Consider the following 13,881-nt stretch of genomic DNA (forward strand, 5'->3'; position numbering starts at 1 on the left):
TGCAATATGAAAATCACTATTTCAATTTTTCAAAAATTATATTTTCAAAAATATTAATATTGAAATATGAAAAAAATTTATCTTTTCTATAATAAATTCTATTTATTACAAATATACTATATCAATGTGATAAATATTAATAATATCTCATGTAAGTGCCTCCATATAATATGTCAGTATATTTATAAGAATCTTAGCAGTACTCTCCAAATAATATATGTGAGTCTATGGCAGGGTCATAATACAATATATTTTTAACAATCTTTCTTTAAACTAAACCCACAATCAATTATGCATATACCAAGACAAAAAAAAATAATATAAATACCTGAATTCTTTTTTTATTAGTTAATATCTATGAACACATTGGAATATATTTGTAGGAACCAGAATATGAAACAATATTATACACGTTTAAAAACTATTAAGATATGCTATACTTCTTACAAAGCTCATAAAAGTTTACCTTTAAAACTAGCCTTACTTACAATGGCCTTTCATTCAATTAACACAATGGGACTAAAGTATAAACCACTGAACCTTCAGACTGATACAATTTTAACAATGCTAATTTACACAATACGATGATATATATATATATATATATATTTATATGCAGCTATTTAGCTGCAATTGATTCTAATACAATTCTAATTAGGATATTAAAAATACATATACTCTTACTGTAAACCATTCCTTTAAAAATGTCTATTTATTTAAACTGGAACCAATCCTTAGTTACTTATAATTAAGATCAATTCTAAGATATATATATATATATATATATATATATATATATATATATATATATATATAAATATTCTATATTTTGCACAGATCAAAACAATTTAGCATTTAGGATATTTGTTTAACAATACACAGGCTATGAAATGATAGCTTAAAATACAAACTGATCTTTAAATTTATTTGCTATAGCAATCTCTTAATACATTACCAAGATGAACACCAATCGATATCCAGTATTTCTTAATAGGAATAGTCTCACCTCAGAAGACCAATAAGTATATTTTGCAATCAATGAGAAAAGGCAGGTCAGCTTTGCTAGAGTAAATGGTATTTTCACGCCCAGTACCCAGTTATAAGTCAGCTCAGCATCTGTCCCTTTTCCTATCTTGCATTAAGCTTATATCTGTTTCCATCATAGGTGAGGATATGGGAGGCCCTTTTCTGAAAACCTTGTCCCTTCTGTTTGGATATCTGGAATATCTTATTGGATTGGACCTTGAAAATTTGATTTTTTAACAGCCAAAAAGCCTTCTGGCTGTAATTCTGGATTCTGGCCATCGGGGGCAGTAGGCAACACACACAGATTAATTTAACCATTTTTAAACAACTTTATTATTCTTTTAAAATGATTATTTATCAGACCATAACTTTTTGCATCAATCACATACAACCTTAATTATAGATGGGGTAGTATCAGATCATTTTTCTGATTATTCTGATACCAAATATGTTATGTTATTAACATTATATTATATTAAAGTAATTTATATTGCTAACTATTCAAGATTGATAGCATTTAAACTCCTGATATATTTTCAGAAGTGAGTTTAAATTTTCATAAACATCTATTTTATAATCATATGACATGACTCAGATCATCTCATGTAGGCACTCCTGCACTCAGTGTCCTCTAGTCCCATCTGCAAGATAGAAAGATCATGTTATATTTACTTTACTAATGGGATTATCACAATTGGCATTTACTCTATTACAAAAATGTTATCCATCTCCCATATATATATTCATTTCTATATTCAATACATTCTGAGGTATACATTCAAATATGTTTTTTTGCTGTTCTCAGTAAATTTCAAAGTTACACTATAACATATGTCTTTGTTGGCCAAGGTTTTCATTGCCCCACTTACACAGTATGGGATCAATTTACACATGGCTGTTAACAGTCATTTCTTCAACCAACACTGCTTCTCCCCACGAATCTCATTAGGCCTCAAAAGGATATTCCAGACACTTCGTCTTCATTCACTGTATGGGGTAAATAGTGCTCTGAAATTTTGCACTTCCAAGTTGGGAGCAAATGTTTTAGATTTAAAATTTCTGGAGACATCCTATCTGTATTTAAGTATTGAGATGTGTATTCCAATCGTGGGGGTTTTTGAGTTAAATTTTTACATCAGAATTGCAATCCTATTTTAATAATACCTGATAAAAATGCGGTTTCATACATCCCCCTGTCCTACTTACATATATCTATGTTAAAATATATATATATATATGTAATTTACCTGTACCCTGACAATCTGTCTAAATTAGGCATGGATCTGGATGGTTTTCTGTAAAAAAAAAAAAGTTCTGGTTCTAAAAGGACCCAAATGTTTTGCAGTAAAATGTTGTTGGATACAGAAGTGTCTAGTTGTTTTTGTGTGGAAAACACTTAAATTTGTGTGCATCTATCTAAATTAGGCTTGGATCCGACAGGATCCGGCTGTTTTTTTGTAAAAAAAAGAGTGCTGGTTCTGAAAGGACCCAAATGTTTTGCTGTAAAATGTTGTTGGATACAGAAGTGTCTGTAAGTGTTTGTGTGGAAAACACTTAAATTTGCGTGTATCTGTCTAAATTAGGCATGGACCTGGCAGGATCTGGCTGTTTTTCTGTAAATAAGTGTTGGTTCTGAAAGTACCCAAATGTTTTTTTTTTATTTTTTTATTAAATGTTTTTATTGAAAAGCTCAAAACATTGTACATAACATATAAAGTTTCACATTTTTTAATTCTTCAGTACTTTCCGGCACGTACCCAAATGTTTTTGAGTAAAATTTTGTTTGATACAGAAGTGTATCGGTGTGTTTGTGTGGGAAAAAAATAAATTTGTGTGTATCTGTCTAAATCAGGCATGGATCCGGTAGGATCTGGCTGTTTTTCTGAAAAAACTGTTGGTTCTGAAAGGACCCAAATGTTTTTGAGTAAAATGTTGTTGGATACAGAAGTGTCTGGATGTGTTTGTGTGGAAAACACTTAAATTTGTGTGTATCTGTTTAAATTAGGCATGGATCCGGCTGTTTTTCTGTAAATAAGTGCTGGTTCTGAAAGGACCCAAATGTTTTTGAGTAAAATGTTGTTTGATCCAGAAGTGTATAGGTGTGATTGTGTGGAAAAAAAAATTGTGTGTATTATTATCATTTATTTGTATAGCGCCGCCAAATTCCGTAGCGCTAGGTACAGTGCTAGGGGTATACAATGACAAAGATTTGTGATAAAATACAAAACATAATAAAACAAAACATATCTAGTACAGGAGGAAGAGGGCCCTGCTCCGGAGAGCTCACAGTCTATAGGTTTAGGGTGCAGAGACATAAGGTTGGGGTAGCTTGTTACATCGGTTGTATTTGCAGCAGTGAGTCAGGCAGTTCATGTATTAGTTTGGTTTGGATGCGGGATGGAGGAGAGATGGTAGCCTCTCTGAATAGGTGGGTTTTCAAGGATCGTCTGAAGCTATACAAGGTTGGAGACAGTCTAATGGAGCGGGATAGAGAGTTCCAGAGGACAGGAGCAGCACGTGCGAAGTCTTGGAGGCGGGAGTGGGAGTGTAGAGACGTAGGTCAGAGGTTGATCGATGAGGACGGGATGGGGAATATTTCACGATGAGAGAGGAAATATAGTTGGGAGTTAGACTGTTGAGTGCTTTGTAGGTTAAGGCTAATACTTTAAATTGTATTTTGGAGTGTATGGGAAGCCAGTGTAGAGACTGGCAGAGTGGAGCGGCTGATGTGGATCGTCGACTTAGGTGGATGAGTCTAGCAGAAGCATTCATAATAGATTGGAGGGAGGAGAGGCAGTGTTTTGGAAGGCCATTTAGGAGTAGATTGCAATAATCAATGCGTGACAAAATGAGGGAATGAATAAGTATTTTTGTAGTTTTTTGAGTAAGGAAGGGACGAATTCTGCAAATGTTGCATAGGTGTGAACGGCAGGATTTGGTAAGCGCTTGTATATGTGGGTTGAATGTGAGTTGAGTCTGTGTGTATCTGTCTAAATTAGGCATAGATCCGGTAGGATCCGGCTGTTTTTCTGAAAAAAGTGTTGGTTCTGAAAGGACCAAAATGTTTTTAAATAAAATGTAGTTGGATACAGAAGTGTCTGGATGTGTTTGTATGGAAAACACTTACATTTGTGTGTGTCTGTCTAAATGAGGCATGGATCCGACAGGAACTGGCTGTTTTTCTGTAAAAAAAAGTCTTGGTTCTGAAAGGACCCAAATGTTTTTGTGAAAAATATTGATAGATCCAGAAGTGTCTGGATTTGTTTGTGTGGAAAACACTTAAATGTGTGTGTATTTGTCAAAACTAGGCATGGATCCAGCTGTTTTTCTGTAAAAAAGTGCTGGTTCTGAAAGGACCAAAATGTTTTTGAGTAAAATGTTGTTGGATACAGAAGTGACTAGACGGCTCTGAGCCGTCATTAGCACTCAAGGGGTTAAAAAGTAAGTTAAAGGGACAGTATACACTTATTTTCATATAACTGCATGTAATAGACACTACTATAAAGAATAAGATGCACAGATACTGATACAAAAATCCAGTATAAAACTGTTTAAAAACTTACTTAGAAGTTCTAAGTTTAGCTCTGTTGAAAAGGTGGCTGGAAAGCCCACTGCAAATGGAAAATAAGACACCCCCCTCCCCCTTCTTTTGCATATGAAAAGACCCTTTACACAAACAGGAGCAAGCTGGAGTAGGTATCTGACGGTATTCACATAAAACTTTGGGGCTTGGTTAGGAGTCTGATAATCAGAGCAATGTTACTTAAAAATAAGCAAAACTATACATTTAAAAAAAACAAAAAACTTTATGGGCTATATAAATAGATCATCTACAAACCATTTATGTAAAGAAAAAATGAGTGTATAATGTCCCTTTAAAGCGGATCTGATGAATTAAAATCCATCTAAAATATTGCCAACATTCTCGATCTGTTTATACAAAGGGGAAAGTTTACCATCACTGTTGCAATGTTGATTTTTTTTTTCACTTGAAGGGTTTAAACGGACATGGAACCCCAATTTTTTCTTTCATGATTTAGAAAGAGCGTGCAATTTTAAACAACTTTCTTATTAACTTCTATAATCTAATTTGTTTCATTCTCTTGATATTCTTTGCTGAAAAGCATATCTAGATAGGTTCAGTAGCTTCTGATTGGTGAGTGCACAGAGATGCCTCATGTGATTGGCTCACCCATATGCATTGCTATTTCTTCAACAAAGGATATCTAAAAAATAAAACAAATGAGATAATAGAAGTAAATTTGAATGTTGTTTAAAATTGTATTCTCTAACTGAATTATAAAAGAAAAATGTTTTGTTTAGTGTCCCTTTAAGAGCAAATATTATAATTAGTTTTAATCAGGGGGCGTGGCAGCAACTTGAATGGATGCAAAACTCTTGCTGTGTGTGGAATGCTAATAATGTGCAAGAGATTGTGAAGCCATCTAACTACTACTTCAAGATTTTTTTAAATCTACAGATTGTACTGAATCTTTAGAGATACGATTGTGTCGAGGCCTACAGCAGCTCTTACAAGGAAGGAGAACATGCTCTCGACACCCCAAACCTTCCGCATTCTTCCCCCTCGGTTAAATAAGAGTAAAGATAGCAGCTTGTACGCTGTACTTTTGAATCTTGTATGCTGCTTAGAAATGCTGCAAAGTATAGGAGACCCTACTGACAGACGATATGGAAGAGCTCTTCAGTAAAATGTTGTTGGATCCAGAAATGTCTGGTTGTGTTTGTGTTGAAAACAATTACATTTGTGTGTATCTGTCTAAATTAGGCATGGATCTGGCAGAATCCAGCTGTTTTTCTGTAAAAAAGTGTTGGCTCCGAAAGGACCCAAATGTTTTTGACTAAAATGTTGTTGGATACAGAAGTGTCTAGATGTGTTTGTATGTTAAACACTTAAATTTGTGTGTATCTGTCTAAATTAGGCATGGATCCGGTAGGATCCGGCTGTTTTTCTGAAAAAAAGTGTTGGTTCTGAAAGGACCAAAATGTTTTTGGCCCCTATTTATCAAAAGTGTTGCGGACCTGATCCGACAGTGCGGATCAGGTCCGCAACACCTCGCTAAATGCGGAGAGCAATACGCTCTCCTCATTTAACATTGCACCAGCAGCTCACAAGAGCTGCTGGTGCAACGCTGCCCTCTGCTGACTCGCGGCCAATCGGCCGCCAGCAGGGGGTGTCAATCAACCCGATCGTACTCAATTGGGTTGATTTCCGGCGATTCCTGTCCTCCTGCTCAGAGCAGCCGGACAGGGTTATGGAGCAGCGGTCTTTAGACCGCTGCTTCATAATTTGTGTTTCTGGCGACTCTGAAGTCCGTTCGGAGCTTGATAAATGGGCGGAGCTTGATAAATACCCTGTGAGTAAAATGTTGTTGGATACAGAAGTGTCTGGATGTGTTTGTATGGAAAACACTTAAATTTGTGTGTATCTGTCTAAATTAGGCATGGATCCGGATGGTTTTCTGTAAAAAAAGTGCTGGTTCTAAAAGGACCCAAATGTTTTGCAGTAAAATGTTGTTGGATACAGAAGTGTCTGGTTGTTTTTGCGTGGAAAACACTTAAACTTGTGTGCATCTATCTAAATTAGGCTTGGATCCGGCAGGATCTGGCTGTTTTTCTGTAAAAAAAAGTGCTGGTTCTGAAAGGACCCAAATGTTTTGTTTTAAAATGTTGTTGGATACAGAAGTGTCTGGATGTGTTTGTGTGGAAAACACTTAAATTTGTGTGTATATGTCTAAATTAGGCATGGATCTGGCAGGATCCGGCTGTTTTTCTGTAAATAAGTGTTGGTTCTGAAAGTACCCAAATGTTTTTGAATAAAATGTTGTTTGATACAGAAGTGTATCGGTGTGTTTGTGTGGAAAAAAATAAATTTGTGTGGATCTGTCTAAATTAGGCATGGATCCGGTAGGATCTGGCTGTTTTTCTGAAAAAAAAGTGTTGGTTCTGAAAGGACCCAAATGTTTTTGAGTAAAATGTTATTGGATACAGAAGTGTCTAGATGTGTTTGTATAGAAAACACTTAAATTTGTGTGTATCTGTCTAAATTAGGCATGGATCCGGCAGGATCTGTCTGTTTTTCTGTAAAAAAAAGTGCTGGTTCTGAAAGCACCCAAATGTTTTGCAGTAAAATGTTGTTGGATACAGAAGTATCTGGATGTGTTTGTGTGGAAAACACTTAAATTTGTGTGTATCTGTCTAAATTAGGCATGGATCCAGCTGTTTTTCTGTAAATAAGTGCTGGTTCTGAAAGTACCCAAATGTTTTTGAGTAAAATGTTGTTTGATACAGAAGTCTATCGGTGTTTTTTTGGGGAAAAAAAATAAAGTCATCAGCTAAGGTAAAAAAATCAGTGTGATGACTTCAGAATGATTAGCAGATTACCTTACTTCACAACATGAACAGCCAGTGAAGGACTCTAGAGTCATCTCATTTTAATATTTCGGCCTGTGGGCAAACTTCAGTATGGCTTCTAATGACTATTATGGGGTTATTGATTACTTTATAAAGACTCCAGGAAGATCATCCTTTTTGATAGAAGTTCCTTAGGAATGTGGAGGTGAAGTGCAGTTATACACTTTTCAGAGCTGTTAAAGAGAAACACTTACCCAAAATACCGGAGAATGTTTAGCATTTTTGCTATCACTCCGTTTAAACAGAAATAGAGATCCTTTTTTTTTTTGTTATTTACCTGTCAAAACTACATATATTTTTAAAGTAGACAACCCAAGGTATTGATCTAGGCCCATTTTGGTATATTTTATGCCACCATTTACTGCCAAACACGATCAAATAAAAAAAAAACATTGTTAACTTTTTCACAAACTTTGGGTTTCTTACTGAAATTATTTACATACCGCTAGTGCAATCATGGCACACATGGTTGTAAAAGCTTCTCTGGGATCCCCTTTGTTTAGAAATAGCAGACATATATGACTTTGCCATTGCTTTTTGGTAATGAGAAGGCCGGTAATTGCAGCTGGACACCACACTTCTATTATTCCCGGCAGCGACACTTCCCACCCCCTGATCCTTACCTGATTCCTCCCAAACAGCTCTCTTACCTCTTTCCCCCCCCCCCCCCCCCCCACACACTGGACACCTCCATCTTAGGTACAGGCAGACAGTCTGCCAGTATGAAGATTTAAGGGTTTTTATTTTAATATTTTTTTTTATATTTGCTGCAGTATTGGATCCCCCTTACCCTCCAATCTCCCTGTTCCCTCCCAAACAGCTCTCTAACCCTCCACCCCTCTAACTATTGTCCACCAGCTAATTTTATTTATTTTTTAATTATTATTTTTTTTATTTTCTGTAGTGTACTGGTCTCCCCAACACCCCCCTCTCCCACGATCATTAGTTATGGCCCCCCACATCCCCACCCCACATATTTTTCTGTAGTGTATCACCCCTTTCCTCCCTCTACCTTTATTTTTATTGTAGGGTCATCCCCCCCCCCCCCCCCGCTGCTGCTGGACCACCTCCCAGATTCCCTCTCTTACCTCCCGCCACAGGCACCAGTAGATGACCATTATAAACGGTGACACACACAGTCGCATTCCGATTCCATATGCGGGAAGATGCCTGGAGTTAAGGAACTCCATCTCTCAGCTTTAACTTAAGAGCCGAGACTGCTGGAGCTTCCTGAAGCTCAGACGTATATATACGTTGTGTGGTGCAATAGCCAAAGTACCGCACAACGTATATATATATATGTCCATTTGGATGAAGGGGTTAAACAGTGCTCTTTTGGTAAAAACAAATATGTTAAATCAAAGTAAATATAGAAAAGAAAAAGACTGTAAAAAAAAAAAAAACTTTTTTTTTAAATTAGCATTTAGAAATTCTCAGTGTAGCGCTGCCCCAAGTGTTTTAAGAGCAGATTATTTAAATAAAAAATAAATATATATTTTGTCAGTTCTGGGCATGAGCAAATCTTACTCCCTGTTATCTGGTCTTTTCACTCGCCTAGACGTTTTATGACATCAGGCTAAGATAAACCTTCCTGAAAAGGCCTCCCTGTAGGGCTGTGACAGGAAGCACAAATGTAGTGTAAACAATAAATAAAAGGTAAAATCCATTTAAATAGATGAGTAACACATATTGCAATGAATTCTATAAAGGCCCAGTGGATATATTATAAAATGAAAGTGCTTCAATAGTTAAATACTGTATATTAGTGCTGTTCAATCTATATACATTGTTTTCATTTTTTGTAAATATTTTTAGAAAGCTCCATTTTTTAATTACTTTACTTATGCCCCTTATAATCTTTTCTATATGTGCAGCCAGTCCGGTTTCACTTCTTGCCGGACATAGCGCATGCGCCACCCCTTATGGCAAAGTCATTGCAACTGTGAGCACGGACCTATAGCTGCTGTCATCCAAAGACTGGGTTCAGTAGGTTTTACTACAGGGTGATACGGATAGAATGTTTTGGAGCTGAGCGGTATACTGGGTGCTAGTACTGACCGAGTAGAGAGGGTGAGAGGCAGGGACCCTTAATGTTACACGTACACACGGGCATGATGTGGGACACTTATTGTCATCTTTACTCCAATATGCAGTTATCAGATTACTTGATCCTGTTTATTTAACCCCATGGTTTGTAAGAGAAGACTGACAGCCAGTGGGTTATAAGAAGCACTGTCCTGTGAAAGTTTAGGTGAACCAGGCTAATGTTATCAGGCTATGCTAACACATAATGTAATCAGGCTATAAAACTACAGGGAGTTCAGAATTATTAGGCAAGTTGTATTTTTGAGGATTAATTTTATTATTGAACAACAACCATGTTCTCAATGAACCCAAAAAACTCATTAATATCAAAGCTGAATAGTTTTGGAAGTAGTTTTTAGTTTGTTTTTAGTTATAGCTATTTTAGGGGGATATCTGTGTGTGCAGGTGACTATTACTGTGCATAATTATTAGGCAACTTAACAAAAAACAAATATATACCCATTTCAATTATTTATTTTTACCAGTGAAACCAATATAACATCTCAACATTCACAAATATACATTTCTGACATTCAAAAACAAAACAAAAACAAATCAGTGACCAATATAGCCACATTTCTTTGCAAGGACACTCAAAAGCCTGCCATCCATGGATTCTTTCAGTGTTTTGATCTGTTCACCATCAACATTGCGTGCAGCAGCAACCACAGCCTCCCAGACACTGTTCAGAGAGGTGTACTGTTTTCCCTCCTTGTAAATCTCACATTTGATGATGGACCACAGGTTCTCAATGGGGTTCAGATCAGGTGAACAAGGAGGCCATGTCATTAGATTTTCTTCTTTTATACCCTTTCTTGCCAGCCACGCTGTGGAGTACTTGGACGCGTGTGATGGAGCATTGTCCTGCATGAAAATCATGTTTTTCTTGAAGGATGCAGACTTCTTCCTGTACCACTGCTTGAAGAAGGTGTCTTCCAGAAACTGGCAGTAGGACTGGGAGTTGAGCTTGACTCCATCCTCAACCCGAAAAGGCCCCTCAAGCTCATCTTTGATGATACCAGCCCAAACCAGTACTCCACCTCCACCTTGCTGGCGTCTGAGTCGGACTGGAGCTCTCTGCCCTTTACCAATCCAGCCACGGGCCCATCCATCTGGCCCATCAAGACTCACTCTCATTTCATCAGTCCATAAAACCTTAGAAAAATCAGTCTTGAGATATTTCTTGGCCCAGTCTTGACGTTTCAGCTTGTGTGTCTTGTTCAGTGGTGGTCGGCTTTCAGCCTTTCTTACCTTGGTCATGTCTCTGAGTATTGCACACCTTGTGCTTTTGGGCACTCCAGTGATGTTGCAGCTCTGAAATATGGCCAAACTGGTAGCAAGTGGCATCTTGGCAGCTGCACGCTTTACTTTTCTCAGTTCATGGGCAGTTATTTTGCGCCTTGGTTTTTCCACACGCTTCTTGCGACCCTGTTGACTATTTTGAATGAAACGCTTGATTGTTCAATGATCACGCTTCAGAAGCTTTGCAATTTTAAGAGTGCTGCATCCCTCTGCAAGATATCTCACTATTTTTTACTTTTCTGAGCCTGTCAAGTCCTTCTTTTGACCCATGTTGCCAAAGGAAAGGAAGTTGCCTAATAATTATGCACACCTGATATAGGGTGTTGATGTCATTAGACCACACCCCTTCTCATTACAGAGATGCACATCACCTAATATGCTTAATTGGTAGTAGGCTTTTGAGCCTATACAGCTTGGAGTAAGACAACATGCATAAAGAGGATGATGTGGTCAAAATACTCATTTGCCTAATAATTCTGCACTCCCTGTACAGTGACAGAACTCATTACAGAGAGTAACGGATCACTATTTTTCATACACACACAGACCTTTATTCAAGCAGACCATTGTACATAACCACCCACGCTATGGAAAGGAGGGAGACCAAGCAAGTTTTAATATAATCAATTTGCGGATGTTGATTGGATATGGGGCGAGCTAATAGAACTTTGTTACCCGGCCCTTTTATCAGGGTGTTCGAAGATTGTCATGGTCAGTTGTTAGGAAAGAAGGAAATACGGTAGAAAAAATAAAGTTTAAAATATTATATTTGTTTTTTAAACTACTTTAATCGGTTAAACTGTGCCACTGCTGCTATGTTACTAATTTCAACAATGAAACTGTTTAACATCCCTTTAACAACTTCAATATTTCTGTTTGTTTCGATTACATGGTTGTCTGTATGTCCTTAAAGGGACACTCTACTTGAAATTTTTTATTGTTTAAAAAGATAGATATTTTTTTTTATTGCTCATTCCCCAGTTTTGTATAACCAACACTGTTATATTAATATACTTTTTACCTCTATGATTACCTTGTATCTAAACCTCTGCAGACTGATCCCTTATCTCATGGCTTTTTAAAAACTTGTATTTTAGCCAATTAGTGCCGGTTCCTTCATAAATCCATGGGAGTGAGCACAATGTTTAGCACACATAAACTATAACAGTATTGGTTGTGCAAAGCTGGGGAATAGGTAGTAAAGGTGTTATCTATATTTTTAACCCCTTAATGACCGCTATGTACCATGTACGTCACTGGTCGTTAAGGGTTTTCTTGTTTGTAATAATATTATATCCTCCCTTCTGGTCACCAGAAATAGCGTGGTCTTGATGCTGGTTGAAATAATACTAATAACACATTCCCCATAGAAACACCAGCAACATAAAGCGTACATCACTGGGCCTTAAGGGGTTAAATAATAAAAAAATCACGTAGACTGTCCCTTTAAAGGAAAACTAAAGTCAAAATTTAACTTTTATGATTCATACATCGCTCTGCTGCCCACTTTAAAAGTACATTTTTCTGTGACCTAACGGTTTGAATTGTTCTCCAATCAGCGCTCTAGCTACAATAAAAGTGCCAAATGGGCAGAGTGCTGATTAGACAACAATTCTAACTGTTGGCTCACAGAAAAATTTATTTTGAAGTGGGCGGTGGAGCTCGGGGTAATGAATTTCAAATCTATATAAAAAAATAAGTTATAGCACTACTTCATTACAACTGATGAATTAACTCCATCTAAAATATCAATAACGGAGGACACCCGGGCGGCGGCCATCTTGCAGGTCGCACTGAGCTTCAGCTCCTCAAGCTTCCTTCATTGTTCTCCAAATTAAAGCCACATTTCTATCAAGACCTTGTATAAAATAGTGGAGAGGCTTGTCTGAAGAGGTCTGCATTCCAGATATAGGGTTTTGGAAGGTGACTGGGCTTCACTGCCCTCAGTACCGGACTTTTCACTTTGAGGCCTTCCCCTATAATAGAAGCCTCAGCCTGTCCCCATAATGAGCTGTGCCTTGGGTGCGCAGTCCTAAACTAAGCCTAACATGTATCCAGCTGCTTCTTTGCTAACAGAGCTTAGCAATCTTTTGGAATACTACCAAGCTGCCTTTGAAATAACCCTACAAAATGGGCTATACCTACCCTCAGCTACTAACCAGGTGGGAGACCTGCTGAGAGACTGCGATCCTGTGGAGGCAGAGAGAGACACCTCGTTTGAGCCCCGGCTGATAATCCACATCTCCCCGAGTGTGATACAAGCCTCTGCTACAAAGAGCTATGAGCGGTCTGCAAGACACTCGCTTGCCTCAATGGAGATCGGGACATGTGATAAGCTAAGAGTAGACGATATCCCTGTCCAGGAGCCCCTTGATCCACCTATAGCATTGGATACTTACAAATCGGATGGCGGCTCCTGCAATAACGACCGGCATACTGAAAAGAAATTCCTACCACATGATGCAAAAAGCCGGCAAACTTCAGAGACTGCCCTGTCCATCACAAAACTGGATCGCAAAATGACCACTGTGCAGGCGAGGCCTAATATAACATCGGAGATGGCTTCGGGAGGAAAAGATAGTGCCTACCTCGTCATTCATCATGGGACTACAGACGTTCATGTGGCAGAAGCACAGCCGAGTGCTGGGGCCTGGAACAACTCCTGTGTGAGCCCGGATAGCTTACTCTTAACGGGAGAAGGTGCCGCAGCGACGGCTTCATTTGTACTTTTATTACAAGTAGCCCTGTACAGAGTTGGAGTGGGGTAAATATGTGAACAACTTTAGTATGCAGCCGTCACTTTCCAAAAACGGCATCTTCTTTTTGTTTTTTTGTTTTTTCTCATTCATTGGGCTGCTGGATTTCAATAGTCATGGCCATCCTGGGACATATCTAATTAAATATAATACAGAGTGCCCTGAACCTGTCTAACTTGGCCCTAAGTCGGACCTGACAGTATATTTGTGCATAGACTCTCTATCAAGTGCCCCCATCTATCCCATGTTACTATACTACTGTTTTGGTGACTAGTGTGTC

Source organism: Bombina bombina, chromosome 6 (assembly GCF_027579735.1).
Source record: "Bombina bombina isolate aBomBom1 chromosome 6, aBomBom1.pri, whole genome shotgun sequence".
Taxonomy (NCBI): Eukaryota; Metazoa; Chordata; class Amphibia; order Anura; family Bombinatoridae; genus Bombina; species Bombina bombina.